This window comes from Phaethon aethereus, assembly GCF_964289735.1.
Source record: "Phaethon aethereus genome assembly, chromosome: 1".
NCBI classification, from domain to species: domain Eukaryota; kingdom Metazoa; phylum Chordata; class Aves; order Phaethontiformes; family Phaethontidae; genus Phaethon; species Phaethon aethereus.
The window spans coordinates 42,722,577-42,744,876 of NC_138575.1; positions in this window are offsets into that span (position 1 = coordinate 42,722,577).

Sequence of the window (22,300 nt, forward strand, 5' to 3'; positions counted from 1 at the left end):
TTTAATATCCAAGTCTGTGCAGGTTTGCTTTTATTGAGTCATAGCTAATTAAAATAGCTTTTCCATTCACCTTTAAATAACATGATTTATTTATTTATTTATTTAAACAAACAAATAGTTTCAGCTTTCAAAAAGACCCACCCAATGTCTTTTGAAAAAATGGACATAGGGAAATAGATCTCTGCATGTTCATTCAATGATATAAACATTATTCAGAGAAAGTTTAACAGTCTGGTGAAGCACTGGTTAATTTTCATTATCATCTGGAGTGGAGAAAGGAGGACATTTTCAGCATCAATATTTAAAATGAAACTATTGACCCAAACACCTGTTTCATTTTTTATTATTTTTTTAATTTTATTTTAAGAGTACTAATTTTCTGTGCATGGTGGAACTTGTAACAGATGTAGCAAAGCAGAAGGCAGAAGAATCTGTTTGCTCTGATTGCTGGCCAGAGGGCAATGCAGGGCTACATAGGAATGCTGAGGGCAAATGAACAGCTCTTTCAGATTGATCAAAGTCTACAGACCACACAACTTTTTCTTCCCGCTTATTTGTTTGTTTGGGTTTTTTTTTCCCAAAGATCTGAACTTGCCAACATGTTTTCAAACTTTCTGGTTTTTACAGTGAATCAGTGAGATGTCACATTTATTTTAACACATGTGCATTTTGTATAAAGAGTAGAACAGTGCATGTGCAGATGAAATAAAGGATGTCCTAATAAGCTACATAGCTCACATGCAGGTATAAAGAATGAAAATTCAGTAAGTGCTGTATTAAACAGCTTCATGGAAGTTTGTATACATAATTAATTTACATCTTTATAATTGCTCATTCCCTATATCAGTACAGATTTTGCCTTCTATCTGAGCATCCCAAAGTACATTGCAAAAATTTTGTGAATTAAAATTTGTAACAGCACTCTAAGGTAGGAAACCAGAAACATTGTTGTAATTTATGGTTGATGGAAACCGCAACAGAAAGAACAATTTTACTAGCTCTCGTGAATTTTTCATGCCTCACATTACTTGGTATTTTTCTTTAAAAAACCTTATTAGATTCCCATGGTCCTTTTGCTTGGTGATGAAGATTTTCCCCCTCTGATCTTATCAATGCACAGATTTGTGTCCTCAGCTACACTTGTGCGGCTGTTAACAAGGATGCACTGTAAACTCGGGATGGTGAAATTATCTGGATTTAAAACAGTCCTGATACATGTTCCCTTCCTAAATTATTATCATAACATGGATTATATTCCTAATCCATCTCCTAGCACAGTGACCCTGTGGTTGTGCTGATGCAGATGAAGGGGATGTGGACGACAGCAAAGGGACAGGAATAGGCGGACAAAGGGGGTTTGTTGTACGGGACTGCATACCACGGCTTTCAACGAGCACGCTGTCCTAAAAGGCGTGAGTAAGCAGCTAAGCCTGTGTCAAACCTGGACTTTTGGGGGGAATGGAGGGTTGTGTGACTACCTATGTTTTATGCATGTAAATGCAATGGATTCCAGTGAATAAGGAAACCTCCTAATTGAGCTTTAATGTTACATTTCTCTCACAGCCAGGGAAACAAACTGGACTACTAGAATAAAAACACAGTTAAGGCTTTGTTCAGACTTTCCCAGCTCCTGGGAGTGAATTGCGGTGTACTCTTAAGTAACGTATATTGTTCCCATGCTTCCAGGTCCTTGGAAATACATGCCTTATACATTGCAGAGGAAAGGAAGTTCTAATGTTGTCACAGTACGCTGCATATCTCTGGTATGTGTGGTTGCGTAGATGGCCTCCACTTTGGCTCGAGAAAGAGCTTTCATCATGCAGTAAATAGCCACAGGTAAATAAGTAGGCATGATCACCACTTTCCTAAGAAGAGAAGAAAGAAAGATAAAGGTAAAGCTGTGGCTGTACTGTGAAACTGAGTACAGGCATGCTATTGAGTTCAAAGGACCCAGGATTTTAGCCAAGAAATCAAAAGTCCTCTTACCTCTTCTAGAACAGAGAAAAGCCAGTGTAAAGGAAAATCTGAATCATTTAAAAGAACTAGTCAAAGAGGTCTCACCAAGGTTCTTAAAAAATACATGGTCTGAAAAGTAGATTATAAGCAAAATATTAGGTAATAGAAAAGACAGAAAAAGATTAAATTAGGTCAGAATTACACATCAGTCAAAGACAGCCATTTACTTACTTATAAATATTATTGAGATCCATCAGGAGAATGTAAATTTGGTGAGAACTTTGAAGATTTATTTTAATTTCTGGGAAGAAGGCTACTTGCAAACTCTTTTTAAAAAATCACAAAATGGAGCTGTGTTGAAATGTCCATTTTGAGATAGGAAAGATGAGGCTTCTGATTCAGTCTCTTACTGGAGACTTCATCCCACGCCTCAGAAACATGTCTATGGGAAAAGCTATTAAAAGCAAGTGCGTAGAGCATTCTTTGTTTTGAGCAAAAAGGGTTTCCTGAAATGAAATGATCAGTTCAAAATGTTCTCACCAGCTCTCATCACTGTTACTCTTCAGGTTTGCCAGCAGCACTGAATACTTTGCACATAGAACGTCTTGCTTGTGCTCCAGGACCTCATAATCTTAAAAGCAAACAAATAAACAAACAAAATACCCTGAGAAACTAAGACAGATAAAGGAACACAGAGAAAAGAAAAATTAAAATAGTCACAGAACAAGGGATTATGTGCCAGGGAAGGAAAGGTGGGAGAAACTAAAGAAAATTAGCTGATCAGTGGTAGGTTAACATGTCATTAGCAACCCCTGAGAAGTTTTGTGTTAGATTAAGAACATTAATACAGCCAGTCTCTCTCACCAAGCCAGCGGTTTTCCTCTCCAGCTGTTTGCAGTATGTTTTCAGCATTTTCCCTGCCCTTTCTCTGATAGACAGGCAGAGAATGAATATGCAAAATAAACCTGAAAGACTGAATTGATTACTTTTCTGCAGGTCCAAAGGAAAAACTGGAATATTTTGGCAGAATCAGATCAGGAGATAAATATATTTGTAGGTCAGCTCAGGAACAGCTTGTCCTCCATAAAACCCAAGAAAACACGGATGGCTGTAGGCAAAGAAAGGCTAACTCTCCCCTTTTCCCTGAACTACTGGCAAAGGGTAGGGGGCAAACCACTATGCGGGAGGGTGAGCAGAAGGGGCAGGATGTTGAGTAAGACTCCTTTGCCTTAGGTCACTGGATTTCATTAAGTGCACGTTGGTAATTAGACACCCTATGACTAAATAGCTGTTTAATGATCTACAGTCAACTGCTCCCATTTGTTCTTGAAGACACTAAGACATGCCACAGTGGCAAACCAAAACACATTACATATACAGTATGGCTTTTACTGCACAGCACCGAAGGGCTGCTTTACTTCTTAGGTGTGCTGCTTAGGAAAACAAAAGCACAATCTGAGAGGAGTTGAGGTTAACGGTTATGAAGACTGTTCTTTGTTCTAAATTTTAATGGATGGAAGTGGCCTTTAAGGATTGCACTTAGAGTAAAACAAGTTGAAAAGAGATGGCATTGCTGCCAAAGGTTACCCTGCACACATTTTCATGATGAGCAGAGGAATACTTACCATCTTTGTTATCATTTTACATTCCAGATTGGTCCCAATTCACAGTAGGCAAGGGGAGGTGGGAAGGTGATGAGGGGGAGCAATAAGAGAATGGCTTCAGATGTTATTATTTCTGACATTTCAATTGCAGCATCAAAATATATTAATTATTTCCTTTAGCGCTGTAGACCCACAGACTTGTGATTCCTTCTGAAGAATGGTAATATTCAGGGGGATGTCTCTTAATGTACTTGCATAACACATTTGATTGCTGTTCTTGTTCATTTTATACCAACGATGTACTTGGATCTACAGGAGAAGACAACAGTGCCTGCAATAGTTTGTGGAAGAAGAAAGAGCTTGCGCTTGGTTTCAGAGTAGCATTACTGTTTAAAAGCGAATTGTAAGCTGCTTAAAATCTGACCAGGTGGCAGATGACTCTAGATGATGGCAACAACCTGAAGCTGAACTACTTGGTGCCCAAAGTCCAGTTGGTGACATTATAGATGGAACACACTGAGAAACTAAGCACTGTGGAATTGCTTGCTAAGGTAATTTGGGACAACAAGAACGTGAGCTGACCTATAGCCACCTGTTTTGTGTTTCTACAGCCAAGTGCTGTGTTTTTCCACTGAACTCATTCCCATGCTCAGAGCTAGTGGTATAAGGCTTTGCTGGTAGTTTTCCACTTCATCTGTGATTTCTTTTCTGGAAGAATGAGATGGTTATAAGAAAGCTGAGGCTAAAGAAATGTCACTGTGAAGCATTATGGAAATTCAATATAATTGAAAAGAAAAGAATAACAAAGGAAGTACAAATGTTGGATGAATGCCCCTCATGTTTCGAAAGGTTAAAGTATGAGCAGAAAATAGCTGTTTTCCACTCCTGAAGTTTTCTTTCAGGATTAGAAAAGGAGCTTTAATCTTTTCAGCTTTCCTACAAAAGTTCAGTCTGATGCAACTCTTTATATTTTAGGGTTCTAAGTGTCTCTGCATTGTTGCCCCCACCTTCTGTGAATCTCCAGCTTGTAACATGCCAAGATTTAGCTAGTCAAGAGGGAGTCATTTGGAAGACTGTCTCTGAAAATTACATTGCTCATGTGTACGACTTATCAATGGAGGAGTGTTATTGCAAAGAGGCAGTTATTTTAGTTATATATTTAATTGTGTTAATATATAGTAATGAATTTTTTGTCTACCAGCCCAAAAGATACAACGCTCCATTACTTTCAGCTGTTAGAGGAAGGAACCTTAAGTACTCAAGTTGTCAAATTACGTTAAACTCTATCCTGTCAAATGATACGATGTAAGATTTATTTAAATGGAAAAAGAAACAAGACAGAAGGGAAGCAGCTCTACACAAAGAATGAATTAGCTGTTGATGTCAGAGTTGGACATACAATTTGAAATCAAAAAGGAAGTTGATGGAAAGGACACATTTTTTGTGAAAATTATCTTGACAAATGTTCTCATTTTTCACTTTTTTTTCCTTATATTTTTCACAAAAGCTGGCACTGTCATAAGCCTCAGCAGTTCTAACTACAAGTGAGCACAGGGAACAGATTGCTTTCAGGAGTAGCCATTATCAGATATGTGAATTTGAAGAAATACTAGTGCCATTTCCTTTAGTTGAAACATAAACATTCTTCCCAAGATTTCTTTTCTTTTCCTCCCAAACTCTTATATTTTCACCTTGAATTCCATGAATTATTATACAGTGTCATACATTTAACAGATGTGATGTCTTTTTTTATTTTTGAGGGTATTTCATAATATCTGAAATTCCTGAGAGTTGTCCTCTAAAGAATAAATTCTCACTTGCCCTTTGAAGAGACCACACACTTTAAAGAGTGTTCATTTACACACATACAAAGATTATGCCAAAAGGGATATGACAGGCAATATTACAAGCCAGATTCTTACATGAGTGATGGCCCCTCCTGCTTTCTCAGGAGGTGAAGAAGGCATGTGCCTTGCTAAAAAGGATCTCCTGGGAAATCCCAGTTAAGCCACCTGTGCCTCTCCTGGGACCATTGCATTCCTGCCCATATCATTATAATGCCTATGCATGACCAAGCAGCTTAAGTCTACGCAGAACCTCAGAGAAGCTGCTTGCAAGTATTGCTGACAGTACTTGGACTTCAGAATAAAAGACCAGGTTTTATAGATCTGCCTTATTTTTATCACTTATTTATTTTAAGTTTAGGGTTAAATTATGAAGCCTTTCCTAAAGTTAGTCACCTGCTCAAACTCTTTCTCTCAAAATATTGTCATAAAAGGGGAAGAGGGACTGAGGCTGATAACTCTATAATTTTTTCTCTCATACAGGGCTTTGCCTATGCAAGTTTGATTTCTCATCTGTTTGGAGTAACTTGAACTTTTATTTCTCACATGCCTGAGAGCTCTTCTGTAAAGTGTAGCCATGATATAGTTCATTCCTAGAACTGGTCGAGGTTGGTTGTCCAACATGACTAATAGAGAATTTTATGATACTTCATACTGCACGAAAGCTGCTGGTAAAAACTGGTCTCTGCAAGACAGTGATCTGGAGTTTAATTTCAGCACGAAGAAAAAAAAATCCAAGTTAGTTACTGACTTGTGGAAACAATATTTTAAAAGGCAAAGATCAGGACCACGATCAAACAACAGTCTGACCAGGATTAATCCAGTTTCTGGTATCACAATTGTTACTACTCTGCCAAAGTGATCTGTTTCCCACCACCATGTCCTTCTTTTCTAGCTGTAATTCCCTCTCCTCCCATGTGCAGTCTTGCAGACAGCTCCTCCGTTGCCTCTTTACCTGTCCTGGCACAAGAAATCCCTGCTCCATCCCCTCCCTCCTGCAGATGTGGGGTAGGACCCTCACACTCCTCCCAATCCTGTCCTATTCATCTACTTCATGGCTGCCAACTCTGAACCTGATCGCTTTGAAAAAGCCACTCAGCCCTGGAAAAGAGGTCACAGATCATCACAAAAGAGAGAAAACTTGAAATCTGGGACCCTTGACGTCAGAGGGAGTTGTTGCAGATTAAAAATGCTTACAAAAAAAGAAGAATCTCAGCTCCTCAGGCAACAGTAAAGGTAAGGACTTAGCGGAAGTGGTGCTCATGAGATCACACTTTACAGAGAACGAAATATTTAGGTAGGAAACAAGACATCATATTCCTGGTCTCAAAATAGTTTTTCAGTCAGTCATTCCCCAGTGAATCATAGAATCATTATTATTAGAATCATTAAGGTTGGAAAGGACCTCTAAGATCATCAAGTCCAACTGTCAACAAGAAGAGAGAAGAGAGCAGGACAAAAGTATTTTGCATTCAGAGAGCAATTAGCTGAACACCAACCACTTACTCTTTGTGACAGGTGTCACAGAGGTGTGTGACACACCAGTGCCATGTCAAAGGAACATATAACAACATGGAAAGAATATTGACGTTTGGATATGGTTGGCCCAATCATGCTTTTTTTCTTGTTGTTCTTGTTCCAACACAGGAAAACACAGAACTCTTAGATGTCACTGTAAAAAGAATTGGATAAACCACATTTGCATGAACATGAAATTCAGGTCCTCTGTCTAAGACTCAAAATCACATAGGGAAGCAAGAAACAGCAGCTGTCACAGTCCTTCCATGCCAAAATGCATATAAATTTGGGGAATAAAGAGAAGCTGGAAAAGAAAATGAACAGTGCATACCTAAAACCAGAACTGTACTCTATGACATTCTATTTTGAACTGAGAGACAGATTAGGCATTGAGAAAGGCATAGAAATATGATCTAGAGATTGGAACTGAGGAAAAAAATAGCAGCACTTGGAGGAAATGTGTTTGCAGTTACAGCAATCACAACTGGATTTCAGCAGAAAGGGAGCAAAAACCGCAATATTTTAAAATATTATGCCTCAAGAAAATATAGAAGACCCAGGAAAGACATGTTTTTGAATCCTAATTCCAGTAAAATATTGGAAAGAGGAGAAGGAAAGGAGCATGAAATAGCAGAAAAGCCCTGCAAGAAAAGATAATCATAGGTTCCTTGATAGTTTGATGGGAGTTGCTTCTTTTATGATAGGAACAGAAAAAATTAATAAACACTGGGATTAATCTAACTTGTTCCTGTTTCTCTTCATTAACTAAAAGAAGAGTCTAAAATGACTAGCTCAGCTGAAGGTATCTAGATTGTAGATATCTACATATTATTTCCCAAAGTGGTTAAAATTCTACAGGGAAATTTCAGAACAAAAAATGGAAAACTGACAGCAGAAATACCACAAACTATGAGACAGAACAGTTCACATGTCTTCACAAGGTCCCACTTCAAGATCACTTGCTGATGTGTAAAATCAAGCAGTTTGACATTTGTGTTGTATAAACTTTGGCGTTTGAAGTACCAGTAGAAATCAGAAGTTGAAAAAAACGAACAAGAAGCAACAAACTCACAATAGAAGTGCTAAAAAGCACCTGACATCACTGTCCTAATGAAACCAATGGAGTTGTCAGGTACGGTCTGGAGGATACAAGACTTCTCCTGTTCATTAAAAATACAAAACTATCAGAGAATCCAAGAGTAACACCATGCACTGGAGAAGTGAAGATCATTTGAAACATGACTGTGAAGGACAGAAAAAGATAACAGTGCAAAACTTAAAGAAGAACAGACTAGATTCAGGACTAAAATGCCTCAGGCAATCCAGGTGTCACAAAGAAGGACACTTGGGAGTATTCGCCACTTCTTTCATTCATGTTAGGGAGTTTTCTTGGCTAATGGTAATCATTGTCTCTTTTCCCTCTCAGGCTGTTATTACCAGCTCTAAAACCAGTTCTATGCAGAGTTGTACCCTGCTATCTTCCGAAAATTTTTGTGTAATACTCTAAGAAACTGAGCTCCACAAAGCCCTTTGCGAGACCAAGGAACTAGGAAAACAAAGCAGTTCAATGCAGAATCTCGTATGAGGCAGAGCTGGGTAGTATTGCCTTGTAGAAACATAATAACACAAGAAGCACCGGTACAGCACATGCCGTCTATTCAAACTTTGATTACAGAAATGCATCACTGATCAATTACTTTGGAAATCACAAAGACAACCTGGCAAAGGATAAGTCATGGGTTAGTTAATATGAAGGATTCTAAAAAAAAAGACCTTTCAATTCTCCATCTCAAAAGACACATCAGAATATTTTCCTAGTATTATCTTATGAAGAAAATAACAATAGAAACAAGTATATCTACATTGCAAACTCAGTCTAACATCTGCACAGAAACAGGAAATCTGCAGCAGGAGAAGCAAGCTGACATTTTTTTACCTATAACCTTAAAGTTAATACATATCTGAAAGAACTGAAGATCAACCAAGAATTAGTATGGTGGTATTAAGTTCTTCTGTTTTTTGAGAGAAAGACCAATATGGAGAATGTAGACATGATTAGCTACAGCCCAGCTTCAGCTGAATCAGAAGGTTGTGTATAACACACCAGAAACAGTTGTCCTGGATAGTGACCTGTAGACGCCTGGATGAAGCTGCCAAGTGAAAATTAACTGCTGTCAGGAAAACATTAAGAAAAATGCTTAGCAGAGCAGTCAAAACACTTAGTAAAAATACTGAGCAGCAGGAAAGGACTGAATGGAGAGTCTCTATTTTCAATAGTCATACCTGTAATTTTGACAGCAGGGGCCTGTAAGCTATGCTTACTTTCTCTCCAGTGGACATCCTAACCATAAAACACTATGGTCATGATTTCTGCCTGGAACAATAAGTATTTTATGAACCCCTACAAAACAGAACAGCTTTAGCTGGAAAGACACAGAGAAGTTATGTCCAGAACATTTATCTGGGAGGCAGGTGATACAGGTCGGAATATTTTCAAGAGCTGAGCCTGAATTTACTACATTCATAGCCAGTGGTCTTAAAGCTGCACTCATGGGTTTAGGCCAGGTACTGCATGATGTCAGACATGAAAAGTGTATTCTGGGCCTCCTGAATGGAACAACTTCTAGAGGTAAAAATAAAAAGGACTTCAACCCTGTTTTCACAACTCAGCAGAGATCCAGTGCAGGCAGCGTATGTAGCTGCTCAAGATTTTGGTGTTTCCTAGCAAAGTATTTAGGGAACATTAGGGAAGCATGGTTTATTGATTTCAGTTGCCTCCAGACCTAGTCAGTAGCTAAGTACAAATATCGTGAACCCACACTTTTTTATGCAGTGGCTGCTGTGGTAAGCAGTCATCTTTCAGGTACTCAATTTCTGTGGAGGATCTGCTAAGGGAGCATAGCACAGAGTGGATTCCCAGCATACAGTGGGTAAGTGTGACTTGCTAGCTCTGCTCAAAGCAGAAAGAGATCCAGAAGTCTGGGAAAAGGAGGGAGGAGGACAGGAGGGCATGTCACCCTGACTTGAGGAAGGAAAACGATGTGGCCAGTGACAAAAGAAAAGGATGTGCTGACCAGTGATGAGAAGACATGCCTGAACTGCATCTGTGTACCTCAAGAATATCTCCTTTTCTGAGACGTCACTGATACCATGCTCTGAGGATGTCCCAGAGCCACAGATTAGTGAAAGCTGGACTGTTTCCATTGTTCAGGGAAAATATCCTTCCCTGTGTGCTTGTGCTGCTTCATACTGTTCCCTGGGCTTCTGTTGTTGGCCACCATCAGAGACAAGATACTGAACTACACAGACCCTTCATGTGACCTTGGACAGATGCTTTAATGCCCATAGTTTAACTACAGCACTGCCTCTGTTTTTACATACATTTGTTGCTACCCATTATTCTTCTCAGGAGGAAGGCAATTTCAGTGATTTATCCTGAGAGGAATACCAGAACGTTAACCTTCCTTCATTACTTGGTCTATGCATTTCTTACGTACTCTCCATTTAGTGCTTTGCACAATGCTGCTCACTGCAGGGTCTTTGCAGGTTGAAAGGCAGAAGTAGTTATGGAGGACATAAGGCAGGAATGCATACTGAAAACAGAAAAGAGTATACTCCCAAAATGAAATTTCTGCCCTCAGTGCATGCTCCTCTACACTTCTGAACTCTCTATGAAGAGTTTTAGGCATTGCCTGAACAGCTGAAAGTGAGAGATGCAGTAGAGTCAATGGAATCTTTATTTTACATGTTCTAATTAAACAAATGCTTTATTTTTACCACTGCCAGAAGTAAACAAATGAAAGAAGGATCTTTTCATAAGTGGGAAGATCATTATAGGTTGAACGTCTTTGTACCCTAGTTTTAAAAGCTGTCCATAGCTGAATAAATACTAAATACTCTTTTATAATGCAAGGTAGGATGTGTGTTTCAGCTTTAATAGCTACTAAATCATTTAGCTGGAGGGTAACATCAGGCTAATCAAAGGTCACCCAAGTCCTGGTTGATATTGAATGGGAGTTGACAGCTTTCCAGAGTAGCACACAATTCACAGGGACTTTTTTTTTTCTGCAGGAGCAATATCCATCTGGGATTGACACAATGCTGACTTTGAAAACCATTAATTCAAATCCTTAAAGACTCTGCAAAATCAGACAACTTTTCAAGTACTATCCTAGGGAAGAATTGTTCATCTGACAAGGAAATTCTGGTCTCAGGCAAATTACTGAATTCCAATAGCAATATGTTTCATAAACAGCAGCAGGCATCAGGGACCTGCTCAGACAACAAATTCCAGGTTGTGCAGTTTCAGTTTAAAATGACACAGGCAAGAGACTAAGTATGATTCATGGAAGAGAAGCATGTATTTTTGCATTCATGGGGACAAAACGATAGAAAACATAAGAAACAACAAGAAAGGCATAGCAATGTTTATTTGTAAAATTAAATAAGATATACTTGAAATGTGCACAGTCTTTCACAGGCACAAAAACCCTCCAGTGACATGGTAAATGAAAAGAATATGTTCAAACGCCAGCCCTTATTTTTGAAAGGCACTGTGCCTGCATCTTAAGCTTGAATTCATATGGTATATTTTACTACTTTTAAGAGCCAAAGCTCATAGTTCAAACGTGTACGTGTACATGCTCTCTGGCAGATGCAACTGATGGGATTGTGCATGCAAAGTGATTATCCTCCCCGCAGACATGCTGAGTGCAGGTGAGTGTACATGTGAAGACATGCAACCTACTTTATGATTGTAAAATGCTGCCCAGAACAAAAATACACTTTTTCAATAGTACCTGAAATAGTTATCTGTAATGCATTCTTGCAACCAAGAATACCCTCTTTATCTCTCTCTCTCACACACACACTCTCTCTCTTATAATATACCTTGGTAGATGCTTTAATATAGTGTACCATTACATAAATAATTACAGTGGATTTAAGATTAGGTCAAGAGGAAATGTGAAACTCATCAGTTAGGGAAAAAAAATGAGACAAAATATCATACAATTAGAAAATAATTAAAATTCTAATGAACCTATCACTGACAAGGATGTTTGTCCACGAACCCATGGAGAGAGGGGATGTTCTTTGAAAGGATAATGAAGTAGAAAAAACTGCTTTACTGTGTGGCTACAAAGGAAATTAAAAAGATTATATATCAATGTGTAATAAATGTAATTACATAGGTTATGCGACTGCAGGGTAGAATATACCCATAAATTGTAAAGTCTGAGACCTACAGCTGTCTGTACAACCTACGGAAATTCCTTAATCCTCACTCTGTCAGGAAGTAAGAATTGTTTTCCATAACAAGAGCTCTGGAACTGTGACTACAATCACGGTGGAGGAGATGGCCACTGTACAGGCTATATATTGAGATGTTCCTCTGTATCTGTGACTCCATTTATTGCGCCACTCTGGATTTCCACAGCACTGGATGTGACAAAATTAGTGAACTGAAAAATGGTATGTAAGCTTCACAGCTGCCATTATCCTACCTTTACAACCAGATATCATGAGCAGGGTACCATACCTTTCCATAGGAAGGAACACAGAAGGTCATTAAACTGCTTGGGTAGAGGGAAGCAGTGAATTTCCTTTTACTTTGTCTTCTAAATAAATCTGTTATTGTGTTTAATTGAAGTTTCACTCATATTTAAAATTTCTAAATATTTGTACCAAAAGGAGAAAAAGAAATCAACTGAAACTAGTTCTGATTCAGAAAGGTATAAATGTCATTTAAAAAACCTTAGCAAATATTTCTGTTTCACTTTAACATTTTTTTTTAAATTCATTATAGATGGCTAAAATCTTTCATCTTTTACAGCTTAAAATTTCAGCTTTTGAAACTACTGAGGAGAGAACTTGAGTGGCAGCAGTTGTGAAATTTTGTCCTGTAGAATTGTCTTGGTGTTGCTTCCTTCCCAGCATCCTCTCTTCACTTGCCCTCTACTTTGTGTCATTTTTGTTTGTTCTTTTTTGTATAACTACACTCCTCTTTAGTATATAACCTCTCAAATTCTGATATCATCTCTCTTTGGTTTGTATGACACCCAGAAGACTTGACTGGAACAGGCCTCCCTGAATCATTCAGTATCACCGTGACTGACAGCATTACTTAGCCATCTTGGAACACTGGGAAGCTCAGAGTATCAGGGACAATATCAGAACAGAAGTTCTTTTTCTTTTCCATTTTCCTGTCTTCCCCATCTTCTCTCTTACCTTTTCTTTTGGCTTCTCATTGTTGATGAAGTACAAATGCTGTTTCAGGAAAGAGAACACTTCCTCCCTTAAGTATTTGTGCTGGTAGTTAATGCATATTAAAATCAAATTATCTTCAAATAGTTCTACTTTGCCTTTCCCCTTCCCCAATATATTAGAAAGCTGCGCTAAAACAATTTGTAGACTAGTTTGCAAAGGGCAAAGTCTCACTCAGGACTCTTTTATTCTTGATTAGCCTGACCACATATTCAATAAAGTGCAATTATAGATCTGCTCAGCAGTGAGAATGTGGGAACTCAAGGGAGGAAGTCATGACTTGATTTTTTTTCTTTCAAGTATTTTTCTATTGCAGTAATCAACGGTATTCAGGTTATCCTAAGGAAAAAAAAAACCAAACCAACCTAAAACAGCAGCATTCCAGCTTTCTTCAAATCTTTACTTTTCACTGTTTTTCCTAGCTTGGGTTTCAATGGTGGTGTTTTGGTTTTGCACTTTCAGTATTTTTCTTGGGATATTTTTTGATATAAAGCTCAGGGCTGTAAGTGGAGAGGAAATGTTTTCTTGCACAAATGTGTTGCTGTATTCATTCTTCCTAGTGGCACCTGTTCTGAGTTAAATTGATTAAATTTGCAGAGACGTAGTCAATTCCAAACACAGCAGGCACCTGAAATTCTAGACAAGGGTATTGTCCTACTTGTCCTCTGCTGTTGTAGTCCAGTAGAGTTAAAATAAGATGCGTGTGTAAAAATTAGTCTACTGTCAGTCGATTTGTGTGCTCCTTAAGCAGTAGTAAGCAATTCTCCTTTTTATATAGATCTATTTCACCATTTTGAAAGAAAAACAGCAAAGAGTCCACCAAAATGGAAAATGCAAGTTATTAGTCATTTAACATAAGGGAAGCATACCTTGATTTTCAATAATTTGTGAATATCTATTATAAGTCATAACTAATGAACTAACATCATTCCTTGAACTACCATCTGTTGAGGTGGTAATTATGTAAGAATAGCATCCCCAGTATGGTGGGCCTGTAGCCAGTTAACATGCCGGTAGTGTGGGAAGCAGCCCTTCACACAGATGTTAAGTAAAAAATAAGACTGTTTAGAGTTATGTGTGATGATTAGGATCACCATAAGATGACAACCCTATTCAAATAAATAACAAAAGTCTTCTAAGGCTATTGCCCAAGGATAGTTGTGCTAAATATGTACCTGAGTTTTTTGAGAAAAGAAGACAATATAACACAAAAAGAATAGGACAGCAGGTTTGGTCCCCAGGTAGAGATGAGAGGATCTATTGGTTCCTTTAGCTTGCAGCCCACCTGTCCTGAGGTCAGCCATACCTCAGCAAGGTACTCAAACAGTACATACCTTTATTAGCCCATTTGCTTGCCCAGGGATCCTTGCACTTTTTCAATATCAAATGCTATCAGTTTAATCTAATCTAATCAATCAAAATAAAGTCCTGGGTCTGGAGCAGGAGCTATATATTAATTTGCTCTTCAGCAACAGTCGCTGTAATGCAATTACGTTGGTATTGTCTAGTGGACAGCTCTGGTGGCAGATGCAAAGGAACCCTGCTAGCCTCTGGTAGCCAGCCTCATCATTGCCAGCAGCATGCAGACTAGCTGGCTTGAAGGCAAGGCTCATGCAGGGTACAGTCAGAGCCAGATGCTGTCTAGGGCGAGAGACAGCTGATGATAGCAACGCTTGGTCCTGTGGCCTGTTTTGCCCACAGCAACCCCTTGGAAAACTGAGCTGACTGCTGATGATGCCAAGAGAAAAATGGGGTATGTGGCATGCAGGCATCTGTGACTGAAAGGTCTCTCTTATAACCCTCCCACCTTGCGGCCCTTTGCTTGGGCACCCTGAGCAATGCACAAGCAGACTTTGTAAGCAGGGTATATACTACTTAGAAGTATAAAACTATTATTTATGGATTTATTACCCATAAGCTCTACACCCAGTAGAGCTAGGATTAAGGTACTAGGCTTAGCATGAGTATGCTCCTCATGAGGTTTCTGGAGGCCAGGCAGAGCTCTCTCAGGAGGGGAAGGGATGGCACTTGCTGCTCCCTAGAGTCGATCCTCGGTATGGCTGACTTGCCGTAATCCAAAACCTTGTAATATTTTGTACTTTTCACATTCATGTTTTTCCTCTCGAATCCTTGAGCTGTGACCTATCCCTGTCTCAACAATTCTGCCTTTTCAATTTTACCTTTCTTATCTCACATGGCTCTCCTCTACAGACTATTTCACAGCTCTTTTGCGGAACTTCACAATTTCCTCAATAGCCTCAGCTAACGTTATGCAGCCGGGACATATTAGACCTGAACTGAACCTTGGGGAGGGAGGAGATGTTATGGAGGGTGCTACAGAGCAAGTGGGTTACAGTTACTCAGCTGTACCATATCAAAAGGAGACCTTGGACCAGAGACATTCAACCTTTTATCTTTTTCCTGAAACAGAAGCCACTACTCCTCTCTCTCTCTCACCAATGACTTCCCTCCAAGGCCTCCTAATGACAACAGCAAAATCCTTTTTTTTTACTAATGTTGAAAAACCATTAACATCTTTGCTTGGAGCTTATCCTGGCTACAAGAGCTGCAGTGAATAGCAAGGCAGTATGGTCAACATGCCCTATGAGAGCATACAGAAAGCTTAGAGATGACCTGGTATCTGAGGTCTAAGACTGTGTAGGAATGATACGAAAATAATCAGTTTCCTCTTGTTCTCCTGATATCTCTGAAACCTACCTCCTGCAAAGAGCTCTTTCATCAAAGTTCCTCCAGCTGAGCACAATTGTATACAGACAAAAAATAATTCAAATGCTGTTTCTTTTTCTTGGGGAGCTGCCTGCCAAGTGGGTGGGGATGATCATCTCTTCTAACATTCTGGTTACTTAAGCATCAGGTCTTATCAGTGATGGAGAGAGCGAAGTTCCCTTCACAGGACTGGAACAAAACCAAGGAAAGACATGAGTCTTTGTCTGGAGTCAGCTTGTGAGATTCAGTGTTTATAGGAGGCCAGAGACCAATTCTCTAGCTTCTAATTTTAGATGTGCTAAATGGTTTTATGTATAAACATGATTTTTGTTGCGTGAACTGAACTTAAGTATCATCATATCTTTTGCTTCAAGGCATAAATTGATTATTAAAAGAATGATGGAAAAAGTTCTGTGCCTCAGTCCATGCACTGCATAAAGCTCTTGGCCAAATATAATTAATGAAGTCTTTGAAGCACCAGATGCTAGCTGTTTCAAGAGACAGAGAATAAAACAAAAGCCTACTACCATTTGCCTAAAACTATTTTTTTTATATAGTTTGTGGGTTCAAGACAGTTTTCTTAGGCAGTTATTTACCTGAGGAGGTCAAAATACCATTATTAATCTAGCATAGTAGAAACATTCGGGCTTCACATTGCAGTCAGTGAAGCTAATAGGAAGTTTGCCAATTACTCCAGTGGCAATAGAATAAGGCTTTTAATTGGAAACATGCAAACCATGATAAGAAATTCCAATGTTTAACATGCAATTCACTGAAAATTCTCTTAAATGTTAGAAATAATCTGATCAAGACTTGGAGGAAAGGAAGATATCCAAAGTCAAAATGTCTATATAACAAGCTCCTTCTGCGTCATTTGTTTCCCCAAACAATTAATACAGTGCAAAAGTATTATTCAGCATAAGAGAACAGAAGGATTTATTTTAATATCTTATCTAATTATTAAAAATCCCAGTCAAATAGAGTGAATTTTGCTAGTTTAAGGCTGATGTCAACAGCAAGTCCATCCAAAGCCTGTATGCGTTTTGCCTTGTTAATATAATTTTAAAAAATATTTAAATGATGGGGGGGTTTAGACTGGACAAAGTATAACTGAGTATAAACGCAATCTCCCAACAAGAACAAAGGTATGCAAAGAACTGATCGCAGAACTGCTTTACTGCTAGGAGATTTAAGTGCTACAGATTTAGCAGACCTTTACATCTCACGCAGCAGGGGTACAGTGCCTCACCTCCCCAGAGGTCCCTTTGTACCATGCAGCTGGGAAAGTGACTGGATTTGGTTTCCCTGCATTTTGTAGGCTTTGTAGGTTTTGGAATTATATTTTACCTCTTTTCTTCCCTTTTCCAGAGCTGGAGGTAACAATGTCAGAAAGGTTTAGGCGAGAACATAAGGAGCAGAAATTTTGGGTTCAAACACATCTTGGCATACTTTTACAATTTGTTTTTAGGCAGCCAGAACTGATTTTCGACACCTAGAAATTCAAAATTATGTATGTGCACAGTTAGTATTTGACAAATAAAAGAAAGCTGAACTAGACTTAAAATACTTTTATTCCCTGGCAGCTCAAATGTCCGTGGTATAAAAAGCATATTCAGCACTGTAAACCCAGCCTTCTCACCCCCACTGTCAACACCCCCACCGTCAACACCCCCACCATGTTCTACCATTCAGAAACAGCAATCTTATACATCTCCTGGAGACAAACTGGGATCCAGAAATATTTTCCAAAATACTGCGGCCATATGTGCAGGTGTTGAAAGGCGTTTTAGTAGGGCAAAAGTAAACTTCATGAATGACCCATAGGCTTTCCTCGGTTCAGCCTTGCTGCACCGGGACAGCCAGGGGCAACACTGACACCCGCTGATAAGAGGTGGGTAGGTCCATTCCCTTGCTATTGCAGAGAGGAGGGATACTCCCTGCATCTGCAAGAGTGGATGGGTCTCACATATATTTCTATATTTTTTCTGTAGTTTCAGGCACCTCCCTAAGTCCTTTCAAGCATTGCACCTTTTCAATATTCCACCTCATGCAAGTTTCAGCTAAAAAGAGACGTCAGGGAAGGAAAACAGGGAGATGAGGGCTGGCGAAGGTCTCCACTGGCAGAATCTGTGAGAAAAAATGCAGCTATGTTGTTTCTATGGTGAGGTCTTCCCATTTTCAGAAGTTCAGTTGCAAAATAATGCCAAATGTAGGTATTAGATACAGTAAGTCATCAGGTCATCAGTCACCGCAGATAAAGAGCCTGCAGAAATAGGCTTAGACTTGTTTTTATTAAAGAATCATTTATAAAGAGACAGAGATTTAACTGCACAGAGAGAGATATAAGGTGGTTAGAGGAGCAGATAATAAACACAAAGGCTTGGGCTAGGCGAAGAAAATTTTGCTTAACACAGATGAGTTGTATCACATTGCTTATGGGGAGAAAACCCGAAATAAAAGACCTGCCTGTTCAAGGATCTAAAAAATTATGTTCACTGAAGCGAGTGTAATGGGATTCCATTTGCTGCAGGAAATCTGGTTAAAATACAATGCACTGATTTTCCATTCATATTACCAGAGCCACAAAATCCAGTTACCTTTAGTGACAACATTTTGAGTCTCCTGTTTGTGTTTTGTCCAGGCAAAGCACAGGTCTGAGATCAGTGCAGGATAGGAGTATACATTATAAATTGTAGTAAGACCAAGTAACCAGTGGCAGATTAAGAGTAAATGGGACTTGATATGCTCAGATCAATATCCTGCCCTTGTTCTCCCTACACACGCATACCACAACAGGCCAGACTGCATACAGCACTCGGGTTCCTTTCCATAGTAGTTTCCTTCAGAAGCTGTCCGTTCTGCAGGTAGACAACCAGGGGACACGTTAAGGGACACTGGTCATCTCTCAAGCCGTGCACCAGAGATGATTTCCAAAGGGATGCACAGGAACATGCTGCATTTCATCCTAACATTGTATCAGGGCTCAGCTGCAGTGTAGATATATATCTGTATATATCTGTATCTGGCAGCTGCAAAACACCTCTTTCTACTCCATACAAGAAATAAATAACCTTATTTCTAGGATGAGGCATTGCAATTATGTTTCTCCGCTGATAATATAGGGCTTAGGAGCCCTAGAGAACAGAGGTTCTGAGTAAACAGCAGATTCTTACCTCTTTCTTCAGCTAAATTGCCATACTAGTAATGACAATTATTTCAGTTAACTGAAGGAGTCTAAGGTGTCTATCTTTAATAGCCTAAATCCAGAATTTGTGAGTCTATTGACATCACACAGATAAAACTTGCTGGAAGTGCAAATTTCTGTGTCAGCCTTAATCTGTCTGCAAATATTAAGGTGAAAATTCATCAATGTTTTTAATTATAAACAAAAGATTAATAACTTCATTATTTGCTACTGAATAGCAATATAGTTATACACAGACACCAAACCTCAGCCTGGCTAACAAGGCTCCTCTTGAAAGTAATTTTAAAAAAAATCTTGAAAATCTTTTATTTCCTTAAGGATCTTCTTGAAAAATCACAGAAGTAAGCCACAAAATATTTATTTAAATAAGAACATTTCTCAGCTACGGAGGTAACTAAAGTAGTGGGACTGGTGAGCCATGAAATGAGACATTCATGTCCAAGTACCACATAATTTGTAATAATCAATGCTATCTGTGTTAAAGTCTGCATCTCTAGACTTTACCCTCGCAGATTTCTTTGAGGTTCAAACATGGGAAAAGAAGAGGTCTCGTACTTGCTGCTTCAGTGCTTACCTTTTGTTACTCTGGAAAAAAAAAAAAGGTGAATGATCTTTCAGTTTCCTTTCTCTCCTTTTCTGACTTTTCACCATCATGCCAGACTTCCTCCTTCTTCCACTTTCCCTTCTCCCAAGACTCTTTCAACTGCTTTTTTCATGGAACTGCCACAGATCACTACTTAGCAGAAAGGTTGAATATATATTCCCTGTAAATAGGCCACCAGAATAGACCAAGGACCTAGGCAAGAGCTTCCTAAACATGGCATTGCCAGGCTGTATTACTTCTCTGCATCTCTGCAGTAAAATCACATTCCCTTTCTGTTATTAAGAAATAAATAAATAAAAATAAAAAGGGCTTTTTTTTTTTTTTCCCTTGACTAAATCAAGTTTAAAAGCAGCACTTGATTGGCAAGGAGGAAAATGAAATGTATTAGAATATAAAATCAAGATGTAGAAACTATTTCACTACACCTGTTCATGTTTAGCTTTCTTAGTCTTTTCCCATATTTGATTTGTATTGAAGCACTGATTTTACTCAGTTTGTGCACATGGTAACTCCAGTATTGCCTAGAATTGGGAAAGAAACATCCTTCTAAAGAACAGTTAGAGTCAAACTCCAGCAGTTCAGCCTTGCTGAGGACTGCCTCAGCAACGTCTCCACAAACTGCAGTATCAGCAGCAGGGTATACATTCTGGTATTTGGTAATTGTCTCTGCAAAGAAAATCACTAATCCTTATTGCAGGAATTTCAGAGCAAAACCATCTAACAGGGTAAATATTGCAAACCTACCAAATTGGCCCTGATTTGTGCAGAAGACTATATCCAGCAACAATTTTAATACAGCTTTTTATGTGGGTACTCTGCCTAAGTTTGACTTCCATTCTTTCCTATACAGCTTTTATTGATATAAGCCTGGACATGAAAGGCAAGCTTTGTCATTCTTTGTCATGTTTTTTATTGTACACTTGCATCACTGACTCTGATACAATTACTGCAGCTGTATACAATTTCACCACAAACAACATTTTTTGCACAAGTTACATTATTTCCTTATTCTTCTAAGGAATACAGTACCTTAGTCTTCTAATGAATCATATGTAACAGAAACATGTAGAAATCAGTATTAGATTTTCCATGTTTTTCCACATAGACTATCTAGTGTAATTAAACCATGAGGAGTCAGTTTATTCTCTGATGTAATTTTAGGGTGTAAGAAAACATTCACAGACCATATCTAACTCTGTGAAAATTTTAAAAAAATATTTTTAAATGGTCCAGAACATCACAGCAACTCTATCAATAATTCCTTTACCTAGGCCCAGTATCACATCAAATAAAGAGAAACGTAGATGTGTGTCATATGGACAGTATTTCACACATTAGCAATTATTTAGTTTTCAACTTACGAAATATTTTGCTGCTATGAATTCATCCAAGGGAAAAGTAAGTAAGTCATAATATCAACAGAGATAAATCTTTAAATCAAATCACCCAGCACTACACCCTTTGAAAAATCCAGCTGTTTTTTCTAGCCATCATTTAGAATGATGATGGCTATGACCCAGAGATACCTGCCTGTGATGTTTGGAGACTAATCTCAAATGGTAATGAAAGATGGCAGAAAAATGTAATAGTTAAGGACAAAAAAAATGCAGAAGGAACTAGCACCAGGAGAAAGCTCCAAGTATTGTGTAGAACAACACGCAGTAAAAGTTGCCAAAGTCAGGAGAGCACTAGCAAGATGTACACAACTATTGGATTGTGCAGGATCCCAGTGGGCAGAACATGATGTCTTTTGCTGGGGTTAAGGAAAAATTGGAGTGATGTCAGTATAACAAAGCTGAGCCAATCATAGAACTGTAGAATCATATAATAGCAGGTTGGAAGGGACCTCAAGGATCATCTGGTCCAACCTTTCTATGCAAAAGCACAGTCTAGACAAGATGGCCCAGCACCCTGAAACAAAGGTATGAGACAAGGAAGATGGTTTTAACATGTAAAATCAATCAAATGTGAGTTTTGTAAATTTCCTTTTGTATGCGAGGATTGTGTAAGATAAACTGCTGCGGACAACTTCTTTTATCTTAACCAAGTAACTGGCAGGAACCAGCAAGAACCAGTACAATGTTAAAATACAAGCTAAGCAAGTAGATAAGAAAAGAGTTCCTCTGGAGGACAGACAAGTTAAAGGGACCAAGTACTGCAAAAACCCACCAGACACCACCAGAGGACCACCGACTCATTTAACAGCGCATGCGTCAGGAACATTTGAGTATGTTACACATTTCTCGGAAATGTCATGAATATGCTAACAATTGCAATGAATACGAATGTATGTACTTTATATAATTCAGATGCTGGTAACAGCATGGTTGGACTTGATGATCTTGAAGGTCCTTTCCTACCTAGTGATTCTGTGATTCTGTGAACACGAGGCACACGTTAGGAGGAGATATCCCCCATGCGTCGGGTGCTGTAATAAAGATGTCTGCTTAATAACACTTTTGATGTTATTAAGATTGAATTTCTTAAATTTGAATTTCTTTGAATCAACCCTGTCTAGCTGAATCTTAAAAGTATCTAATGTTGGGGAACACACCTCTTCCCTGGGGAGATTATTCCA